Source organism: Nesoenas mayeri, assembly GCF_963082525.1.
Source record: "Nesoenas mayeri genome assembly, chromosome: 4".
In the NCBI taxonomy this organism is placed as follows: domain Eukaryota; kingdom Metazoa; phylum Chordata; class Aves; order Columbiformes; family Columbidae; genus Nesoenas; species Nesoenas mayeri.
In genome coordinates, this window is record NC_137540.1 from 68,107,192 (window position 1) to 68,119,419 (window position 12,228).

Genomic DNA, 12,228 nt, shown 5'->3' on the forward strand with positions numbered 1-12,228 from the left:
GTTCTGATGTGCAGGAAGCCAAGCAAACATAGCAGGGGGCCAGCTCTGCCCCAGGGGGAACTCCTGATTGAGCTCAAACCCTAAAAGGAAGCGCATGAGAGGTGGAAGTGGGGACAGGCTGTTTAGAAGGAATATGGACTCAATGCCTGAGCATGCAGAGGATGGGAAAGTAAAAACTTGGCTGGAATTTAAACATGGACAGGGTGCAGAAGGCAACAAGAAGCATCTCAGCAGCAAGAAAAATGTTGGTCCGTGGATAAAGGGCACAAAAAAAGGCCCAGCTATGGAATGTCTGCTTGACTGGGAAGGTCTGCTCTCAGGCCTCCCTGAAGGTAGTAGCACAATCTGTGCAAGTGAAGCAGAGTAGAACAAGTGGATTAGGGACCACTTCAGTAAATCAGACATCATGAACGAAAGCAGGAGGCTGGACTAGATGACCTGCAGAGATCCCTTTTAATCTGAACTAGTCTTGATTGTAAATTCCCAGGGATCACCATATATATCACCATATATATCAAGATATCACCATATCTTAAGAAAAAAATCAAGGTAGAAGTGTCATCTCAGCCTGTCATCTTCACCACAGCTGTGACAAAACCGGAAAGCTGCTATATTAAAATACAGAAGACATAATATCACAATGCATACGAGAAATGGTCATTTCAGGTTCACTAATGGTTCTTATCCATATACACTGTACTGTCAGATGCTGACATCCCTACAGTTTTCAGACATCTCAGGTGACAAGATGAGGCCAGAGTGCTGTGCTCTAAACTGTACCAGAAAAGCTATTAATGTAATTGCTTCTTCCTATTACCAAGGGGTTGGCATCTGAGATTTTGGTAGCTGAATATTTAATCCTATAATACTCCAATATTAAAGAGCCCCCAAGCCCTTAGAGCGTGTCCATTGCTTCAGCAGTATAGTAAACCTGTTTAGGATGGAAAAGGCAATACCAGCTCCCATGCGGAATACATCCCATCCTGCTCTTTGTGTTTGCTGACCACTCCAAGAGTACCTGAGCTCCCTTTAAGTCTGGTCTGTAGGATGCAATTGCTAATGTATTAAGAAACCTTTCCCAGAGGTCACTAGTGTCGAAGTAACTGTCAGAGCAAAACAGGGAAGAAAAGCCCCTACGGGGCACCTTCCAGAACTACTTGGATCACAGTAATAACCAATCTGAAGGAGCTAGTCTGCAAATACAGGCAGAGGTACTAGCTCTGCAAAGAGAACAAACCAGACAAATATTAGGAAAATGAGTAAAACATGAAATATCATCAGTTGTCTCTAAAGGTCCCTCCACAGCCAGGTAACTTTCTTTCAGTGTGTTCCAAATGCACCATTATTTTGCAAACACAGAAAGCAACATTTTAAATTATTATTTTTAAATAAAGCAAGGTCAAGCAATAAAGCAAGGCTGCTGGAGCAATGAAATTGCAACTACACACTTGGTCTCAGTGCTACAGGAGGGAGCTGAGCTGGAAAAGCCTGTGCCTTCAGGCAGTGAAAGCTTCTAAAGTTCAAGCCTTTTTCAGACCCATCTTAGAGGCTGAGACATCCTCAGCTGAGCACAATCCACTCACAGACACTCACTTCAATGAACCGAAAGTGTCGACTTCCCATCGGTGCGTCAGATGGACTTTTTCTCAAGCAGTGGAAACAACTGTCTCGGCAGCACTTGCGTGGGGCTGCAGACACCACCGAGCTGCTGAAGTACCTTTCACAATAATAAAATTGAAACTACAAGGAGAGACCATTCATTCTTTACCTCTGAATCAGGAAGTCCACTCATTCAAGCCATCGCCAGCTCCTGCAGCAGAACACAGAACATTCACACCATCCTCACTACTCCTCTGTAAGCATGAACTCACAAAGAGCTGCTCAGAGGTTTCTTCAAGCCCACCAGGAAAATCGGCAGGGGCTTTTTGCAGATGTAGCTTATGGTAGTCTAAGGTCAACAGCTATTTTCAGCCAGGGAAAGCCCATTGCCATTTATTTATTATTTCCTTAATGTAACTTACAGAGTGAGTAGGTTAAAAAGGGAAAGGCCTGAGACAACCATGATGTAGCCAAAATGAAACAAGGCTCCTCATCAACAAAACCAGCCTAGGACAATATTAACAAACATATCACACCACATATCACACCATTCCACCACGAACAATCACAACCATTGTAGTGCTCACCATTATTGTCACATAGTGGACCAGCTGCTTCACCATCCAACGTTCAACGTCTGAAATACATTGTGTGAGTACAACTCCATGAAACGCTGCTTACTGCAGTACCTAGGAACATGAGAGCTGGATCCCCTTCTCATCTCCCCCATTCTTCAGTTCCTCAGGAACTGAGGTTACACCCAGCTTACTAGAAGCATCATCTAACAGTTTGAGAGATCTGAAAGTACCACAAAGGTCCTAGCAGCAGCTCAAAATACATGGAATCTTTGCTCTACCACTATTATAGGGCTGGGTGAGGAACCATGTAAGGAGAAAGAAGCAGAAAAACACAGCGGAGGTTTTAATCCAAAGGACAGACCACAAAGAAAAAGGAAAATTTGGAATAGCAATGTGGTTTCACCTGCAAATTCTTGAAATGCATGGGTTAGTCTCCACTGTTTTTCCAGAACTTGCTTTGAAGCCATGAGATTACTTTTACCCATACAGACAGAAAGCTCAGAGACATGAAAATTCACCACTTCCCCCTCCCCCTTGAGAGCACAGCTAAGTTCTGCTCAAAGACATCTGTCCTTTGAGGTACGTCCACTGAGACACCACACATGGGGCAAAACACAAAGAACTCAAAATTATTTACAATTTGGATAAAATTTAAGACATTCCTGATACCGATCCTTAAATATGAAATAGCATCCAGTGTTGGCAATGGAAAACAGCAGGGGAAGATGACAGTGAACATAAAAAGGAAGCTCACTTGTCCACAAAGCACAAAAACTTTTGCACCGGCCACACCACTATGGCCAGAGCAGCTACTCCAAGAAGCAGCCAGAACGCCCCTATAAAAGGGAGCAGAAGTATTTCAGCAACTCATCCTGGAGAAAGAGCAGGACATAATCTCCTCACTCCAGAAACACAGGATCCACATTATTTTTGTATTCCCAACAGGTGAAATTCAGATCCGCTGTATTTTGAAAGCCAGGTTTCCAACATAACCAAGCTTCTGCCTTTGTTAAACAGACGAAAAAGGCAAACCAAGCTGCACCTAAGTGAACATCTTCCTGAAAAGGCACCTAAACCTTTCAGGTTAACCTTCAGGTCTCACTTCATTAAAAAAGTTACAGCTTTTGCTATCCTGGCAAGTCCACTTTGGCTGAAACACTGCAACTGATAGGTTTTAATATTCTGCAGCGATTATGGCAACTCAAGTGATTTAAAAGCATCACACGTGCCTTAGAGAAATCTCGCAACCAGTATCCTGTCTTGGTGGTTAAAGTGAAGGTTATTTTCTCACCTGAAGACCAAGACACTGGAAAACTAAGTGCTCAATTTCACAGGGAACTCTCAATACAAAACTTAAAGAGGAAACTTTTCATTATGTTGGAATCGCACTATCCCACAAGACCAAGATGCTCAAGCACACTTGGCCAAGCTCTTTGCGTACACCTGCTCTCCTGCCCCTGTCCTTGCACAGCAGAAGATGATTTCAACTCTCTCTCTATACTTCTCAGAGGGAAATGGCAGATTTAGCAGCTGAAATAGATGAGCCCATTCCGAGCTGATCATTGGCAATTAGCTCACTCCCATGCAAATGAGTACATCTGCTACCAGACAAGGATCCTCACTCAATGCAAAACTTGCTGCCGCTCATGAAATCTCTCAGTTTCTTTCTATTAGCAAAAGTAAGGTGAACAAAATAAGTCACATGCTTTCCTGGAAATTCATTTCTAGTGGGTAGAAACCATTGACATTCGACACGGTACACAATCACTGCTGGAGATCATATCTATACCATAGCTGAACTACACCAGAAGGCTGTGCTGCCATTCAGTGAAACATGGACAGGCTGGATGACCAGGCAGAGAAGAGCCTGATGAAATTCAACAAAGGCAAGTGTAGGGTCCTGCACCTGGGATGGAGCAACCCCAGGTACCAGTACAGGTTAGGAGTGGACCTGCTAGAAAGCAGCATTGTGGAGAAGGACTTGGGAGTTCTGGTCAACAACAGGTTGACCATGAGTCAACAACGTGCCCTTGTGGCCAAGCAGGCCAATGGTACCTGGGGTACATTAGGAAAACTGTCAGGTCAAGGGAGGTTCTCCTCCCCCTCTACTCTGCCTTAGTGAGGCTGCATCTGGGGTAGAATCATAGAATCAGTTCAGTTGGAAGAGACCCTCAGGATCACTGAGTCCAACCATAACCTAACTCTGGCACTAAACCATGTCCCTAAGAACCTCATCTAAATGCCTTTTAAAGCCCTCCAGAGATGGTGACTGCACCACTGTCCTGGGCAGCCTCTTCCAGTGCCTGACAACCCTTTCCGTGTGGAATTTTTTCCTAATATCCAATCTGAACCTCCCATGGTGCAACTTGAGGCCATTTCCTCTTGTCCTGTCACTTGCTACTTGAGAGAAGAGACCAGCACCCTTGAATACTCTGTCCAGTTCTGGGCTCCCATTTTAAGAAGGACAAGAAATTACTGAAGGTCGTCTAGCACAGAGCTACAAAGATGATGAGGCGTCCAGAGCATCTTTCTTATGAGGAGAGACTGAGAAAGCTGGGTCTGTTCAGCCTGGGGAAGAGAAGCTGCGAGGGGATCTCATCAATGTTTATAAATATGTCAAGGGTGAGTGTCAAGAAGATGGACCAAACTACTTTCAGTGGTGCCCAAGGATAGGATGAGGGGCAACAGGCACAGACTGAAGCACAGGAGGTTACACCTGAATATGAGGAGAAACTTCTTGACTGTGAGGTGCCAGAGCCCTGGAACAGGCTGCCAGAGAGGCTGTGGAGTCTCCTTCTCTGGAGACATTCAAACCCGTCTGGACACCTTCCTGTGTGACCTGCTCTGGTGAACCTGCTTTAGCAGGGGGGGTTGGACTGGATGATCTCCAGAGGTCCCTTCCAACCTCAGCCAGTCTGTGATTCTGTGATACATGAAGTCCTGTTCCTTTAGAGTTTCTTAAGCATTAAATGTGAGCTGATTCATTTCCTCATATATAGGATGGCAATACTGCGGCAGGTAGCCAGTCGACATGATACCGATCTCAGAATCTAATGTACACCATTAATTAGCATTTAATGTTTCCATCGCCTCACTTGATAGCTGCTGCTAAACTTCTGCACAACACCTTTCAGATGAACACTCCCTCATACACCTGCTCCATGCTCTGAAGACCAAGTACCCTTCAAGGGTATAAAAGTAGTATTTAATAGTGACTAAGCCATTTTTCAAAAGTACAAAGGTGACACTTGGTTTCAGGGTCACTTCAGAGTTCCTATTCCTACAAGGAAACATGGTCACGTGTGATGGAAAACAGCAACCAGATTAACCCGGTAGCCTGATACGGTACGATGAAAGACAAATTTACCTAAAGCAAGAGGTGAAACCAGCCCACAGAAAACTGAGCACTAGGGGTCTGGATTGCCATCTGGCCACAGCTGTGAGGTACACCCTTCCTGATGAGAATGTATCACGAGAGATTACACCAGACCAGGAAATCCACAGCTCCTGTCCATCCAGTGATGGCCTCCTCCAGCACAGGACACGGTGCTACTGCACCAGGAATGAATGAGGTAAGAAACACACACCAGACCCCTCCACTTTCTCCCATGCAATGCTGTTTAGAGAACAGCCACGAGTTGGACTTCATTCTGAGCCCACTGAGCTCACTCACAGCATGGTCTGACTGCAGCATGGGGCACTCCATGCCTTTTGGCCACACAGCTGTCCACACACAACAGCAAACACTACGGGGTGATGGTGGCATTTCAGGCACGCATGAGATAACAGTTTAACTGAATAAACTACACTCCACAGTATTAAGTTCTGTTGTCAAAAAGCCTCAGGAACACATCATCACTCACACAACCCAGTTGCTCCTCAGGTATTCCCAGGGAACCTCAGTCCCAAGGTCTGTCAGAGCAAGAAGGATCAATGAGATGGTCTGGGAGGTGGTGCAAGTAAGCACATGAGGAACAGAACATCTAGTGCAAAAATACCATCACCAAGGAGCAAGAGGCTAATGCTTCACAGTGCTTCTCTCTTGTATCCAGTGATAGTTCTTGTACAATTCCTCATGACATATGGCAGGCTTCCAGTTCAGCCAGACGGGGTTCAGTTTCCAGCTCTGTTTCAGACTTGCATTGTAGCTGAGCCAAAGCTGCTTCATCCCAGCACTGATGCTTCTTTTGTAGAATGGAGTAAAGTTGCAGTGGCCTCCTGCCTTCCCTGCCTCATCTATTCCAGTTGTACACCAGTGTCAGCATGGAGACAACTCCACCACAGTTTAGATATTCATTAATAATCCACCTAAGGAAAGACCAGTTCTCAGTGCAGTGATGAGCTATTGAACTCCATGGACAACAATAAACCACAAATTCTGTCAGTAGGTCAACGCAAGAGCTATTTAAGAAATTAAGTGGATTAAATCAGAGCCCTTTACCAAAATGAAATAACACATTTCCGAAGAGTTGTAGGACATAGAAGTTTGCACTAAAAATTTACAACAATCTTTTTTTATAAGCTTTACAAATCAAGTTAAAACACAAAAAGGAATTGGTGAAGACCTTAGGATGAAGAAAAAAAACCCAATTTTTTTAAAAAAAGTAATTTTAAATAGCTATTTTTCCCTTCTTCATTTACCCACAGCTACCTGCTTTTTGTTATCATACAGTGACTGAAGTGGTGCAGAAGCACTTGCTCAGAATGGCCATGCAATCACACTTCTTACGAAGTTCAGGCCTATAAAAATGTTACACCACCCCCCCGCCAAAAACAAAAAATAAAGAGGAAGTAGGATTTTAAGAAGTCATCTCTGTACAACACTTAAGCCTTCCACATTTAAACAACATCATCTTTAAGATCCTTGCACATTAAAACAGGGCATCCACGTTAACACACATAACTGAAGGAAGCAACGTGCTTGTTTTTCATACTTATACTGCGTTATCTCCCTGCAATGTAACACACAGAATGCATTCCAGGCTATACCCAAACAGAATTGACTTTTTTTTTTGTCCTAGTAATTTCAAAACACTATCACTTCCACAATTTCTCAACCAGCTGTGCTGTTTCCTCATTGGGCTACTTTTGTTTGGGTGATTCTGTCTTACTGCAAGTTCAAGTTTGCTTAAGTTGCCAGCAGCAACATTACAAAGTGTCCATTGGCATCAAAACAAAATCCAGAGTATAGATGATAATCTTCCAGTTCAAATACGTAATTGGTGGGGGTTTTTTTGGTGTGTTGCTTTTTTATTTTTTTAAACCAACCAACACAACACCAACAAAACTGGGTAGTAACCAAAATCAACCAGCCAGCTTGGAGATTGTGATCTGCAACTGTATTTGGGTTCCAGCTGTTTTTAATAAGTGCTTCTCCCACAATATGACACCATGTCACATTGGCACATTGCTGGTATGAGAAAAGGGAATTGGCAGCAGGTCGTGCCAGACCTTATCCGTCCATACACCACATAATTTAAAGGATTCCAACCCAAGGACAAACATAGCTTTGTATGGGCTATGAATCCAAAATTTAAGAATTCTATTCCATGTTTAGTCTACTTGCACACACCACACAGATAACCATGTCTCAGTTCAAGGCATTGCCAAAGTCTGTCTCTGCCAAAGTCTAATCCAGTCAAGCCGCGACTCCTACGCCTGAGATGTTCTGAGACGTGCAGAGATGACGTTCGTATTGCACAAGTGTAGATTAGTGTCCAAAAAAGGCATCTGCATGAAGAAAGAGAAAAACAATCAGGCTACACTGGCTAACACTGACAAGAGCAAGAGACAAAGTCCAGACCACATGAGAAGGAGCCAACTCTCTCCAGTAACTCAAATGAGACCACTTTGGATTGCCCCATTGTTAAGATGGGTTAAAAACAGATTTCAGAAGAGCAGTTACCATAATGATCACAACTGGCGGTCTTTGAATGAACTGAAATGAAGAAATATTTTGGAAGAGACCAACAGTTCTGATGTGGCAAGACAGTTATTTCTCACACCACATAATCATTACACCAACCTGCTTAATTCTTGCATTTCCACTTGTTCACCTCACTATCTCACATTAAATCCCCAGCTGGAGCTCAGAGAATTTCAGAAACATCTGAAACCTCTTACGACTTCACATGTGGATTTACATAACTCTTTCACCAGCACTCGACTACCAATTGTTTTTGCACCACTTCAGAAAGCAGCAAAGCACAGCACAGAGAGGTTGAGGGATATACTCACAACTTTCTCTGGCAGGTTGCTCAATGAACTGCTTTTCTAGGTGTTAAACAAAAGCCCTGTAGTATGAATAAGGAATAACACATCACATAGCAGAAATCAGCCTTTTGCCTTACAATTCTGTTCTTACCCACTCAGTTTATCTCCACTAACATCATGCCAGCTCCTGCCACAATTACTCTTGAAGACCACAGGCAGTCCTAGAATTGTTTTTTAATAAAAAAGGGCAGTCAATACACAATTTCATGCCTCTTGAGTCAAAGAGCCCAACTCATGATACAGAAAGGATAGGATTTTTTGCAAGACAGTCTTCAGAAAATTTCCCCACCTGGTGAAATACGTACAGTGTGACCAATGTAAATGACACAAAGGCTCAGAGGCAGCTGGGGAGAATGAATGACTGAAAATATTTCCCTATAGACCACAAAATGGCTCAGGCAAGTGACGTTCACCACAGCTACATTACTGAAAAGGTTCATTAATTCTTTAAATGGACTTTTCAGACATGCACTCTGAGTCTAGGAGGGAAACAGACATTACCTTTTAAAGCTTTTAAGACAGATTGATGGCACAGGAAAGAATAAGTAGAAGCCCCATATAAGACAAATGGCAGCAAACTGCATTTTCATTACTTTCTTCAAATGGAAAAGTTTGTTTACTTGTTAACTACAAGACAAAGACTTTATCTGCAGACTTATAGAAAGCAGGAGTACAACCAATTCACTCTCTTCCCCTCCCACTTTCAGAAACAGTTCTAGCAATCACATCTTTCACAGTCAGCAGGATGACACAGCTCTGGTCCTGCTGCCAGCCTCCAGAATTCGCTCACTACAGCAAAGAGCTCATACCCTGATAAAACCAACATGTATAAGTGAAGAGGTTGACGTTATGTTACTTAAAACTCGTCTTATCCTGTTTCTCTGTTAGATTGTCCCCAGAGAACTTCTCACATACTGGCCAATTCTGATTTGTCCTGAACTTAATAGAAAACAAACTAATGAAAAAAAAATTAAAACCTCAACTAAGTGCCCTTAGCAGGACCGCAGAATCCATTTAATGGCCAAGCAATACACAGGCAAAAATCTTGTACAAGGTCTTGAAATCAGAGTACATGACACCAGGTATATATATATATGCAAATATCTGACTCTGAGTGACTTGATTCCTGCCTTTTTTCCCTTTTGGAAGAAGAGGGCTTTACTGGTTACATGATTCCAGGTAATATGGATCCACTCTTCCATGAGCTGATGCAGATGAACGATCTGCAGCATGAGGTGTGTTGAAGCAACAGCAGGCAGCAATACACCCATCTGATTTGATGAGTTTGGCATCCCAGGTTTCCTGCTCCAGACGCTGGATTCAAATCTTGTATTTCAGTCACAAGCAAAACAACCTTAGACGACAACATGCTGCTTGCATGCAAAAAACCATCTAAAAACCAGCACAAACCATTATAATAACTTGATTTGAGGCAACACCCTGTTTAAAAGAAAACAGAGTATGAAAACAAGTTTAGACATCTTTCCCTCAGGGAAAAAAAACAATCAAGCTTGTATAAGCTGTTTGAGTGACATACGTAGTGTGGAACGCATGATAGTTTATGCAACATAAGTGACAAACATTTGTGAGTACATCAGTATAGATTTTTTATTTATTCTTCCATTTAATACTAGGTGACACTTTCTTCACAGGTGATACATCTGCTCACTGCCTCCCCTCTTCATAGAGGGCAGGCTGGACATGAGTATTTTTTGCAGCAAAAAGATTACCTTCTCATATGTTCCTTGACAGTTAACATCTGAAATTGTCAGCTTATGGGTATTACAGTATTGTCAGATAGATGTTGGTTTTACTTATCTGTTCAGCTTCCAGAAAAACCAGTGAAGAAAATAGAATTGACACGAGACTCCTGAACGCTCATCGCTGGCAGAGGTTTGTCTTTAGCCATTGCTAGAAAAGAACAGCCCATAGATGTCTCTCGACACTCTGCATCTATGCAGATGTGTCAATTGCTGTACTTCTGTAACACAGACATACTGGAAGGAAAATTTAGGTTAAACAAACATCCAGACTACATACAGTTCCCTCTCCTGGCAACCCCACCTAAAGAATCGCTAACAGCACAATAAAACTACATATTTCCGATCAAATAATACCTGGTGAAACAGCAATGTCAAAGGCTATGAGCCTATGGCTGAAGTGTGAAAAATGCTCCAAGCCTCCCTAAACCAAGTCATTCAAACTACTATACTAGAGGTAAAAACAATAAAATAAAATAATCACTAAAAAAACTGTATCAGAGAAGACGACACAATCGATGCATACCTTCTCCTCTTTTGTTTAATGTCTTCCACAGCGATAAAAATCAGACACCATCCACTTGAAAATCCCATTTGTACTTTTCGTCTTAAGAAGCAAACCAGTAAAACCCAAGAGTACAGTTACAGGAGAGCACAGGTTTACCTTCTGTGTTTTCTGACAGTTTATGTAGATCCAGAGCGCATCAATAGGCAGCTTCTTCCGTATCTCTAAGCGCTGAGCTGGAAGAGGCCCAACTGTACAGCTAAAAGCAGCAAAGCTGAAACTAAACACACAGACCTGTGAAGAATAGAACTGAGGCCCAAAGGTTTGCTATTACTTCTTTGTTCAGTGGGGAAAAGAAGAAAACATCCTCCTTTCAATGGAAGTTCACTTGTATCAGCTGCCTGTGGCAGCAGTACAACATTTTAATGATTATTTAACATTTCAGTTAATGACGAATGAGGTAACAGAGGACAGACAAGATGCTGGAGATTAAGGCGGCACTTAAAATTTGGAAAACTGGAATTTTTTTGAAAAGTTCTTTCTGAAGTACAGGAAGAGGAAGGGAGACACGCTGAATCAACACTTCTGTGACTTCACTTCAGAGAATTCCCCTACCAAAAGTTTCAGTCTTCAGATTTCCTGGAGGTTTAAATACAGAGAAAGAGCCAAAGATAATAAATACTACACACCTTACCTTGCCCAGATGTGTATTACAACATCACAAGCAGAGATTTATTTTTTTTAGAATAGCACGTTCAGTTACCAGTTGCCCACCTCCATTTATACCGGGAGATGTTTGAAATTGTGAATATTAACGTAAACCTCTAACCCAATAAACATGAAGCACTACTTTCTCTCTCATGATCCACGGTAAAGCTGAGCCAACCTTTCACTGATACGGAAAGCAGCTGCTGCTGCTGCAAAGGGCTTTGCAGGAGAGCACACCAAACGCCTACGGGCTCCACAGTCACTATGTACATTAATTTTTAACACATCAATCTTCTTCTCGCGTTATGGCAAGATTTGCAGAGCCAGCATGTTGAACCCCAGCTACACAGTCTGAAGTACCAAAGATACCACACCAAAAACGCAAGTTGAAGACTGCTGAGCTCTCAGGTACGTTACCGTGGAAAGCAGCAATAGTGAACACCAAGCAGAGATGAGACATCCCTGTCCACGAGCTGTCTTAGAGTGTCCAGTGTCAACACTGTGTGAGATACAAACACTTTGTGTGATAATGTCATCTTCCATTAAGCAAATTCCTGAAAAGGCACCAGACATGAGGTTCAGCAGCACTGGTATCAGCAGACAGGCCTAGAAGAGATCGCATCAGCCACCTCCAGAGCTTGGACATTCACCTTTCATACAGGTTAAAATGAGTAAGGAACAGGGGGACAAGCTACACTACAATAATCAAAGTCACTCACTCTCAAAAGTGGAATGTTTCCCCTCCCAACTCTCAGGAAAAGCTCAAATTTAGTCTGTCATGATGGAGATTTCCTCTAGTTGAAGT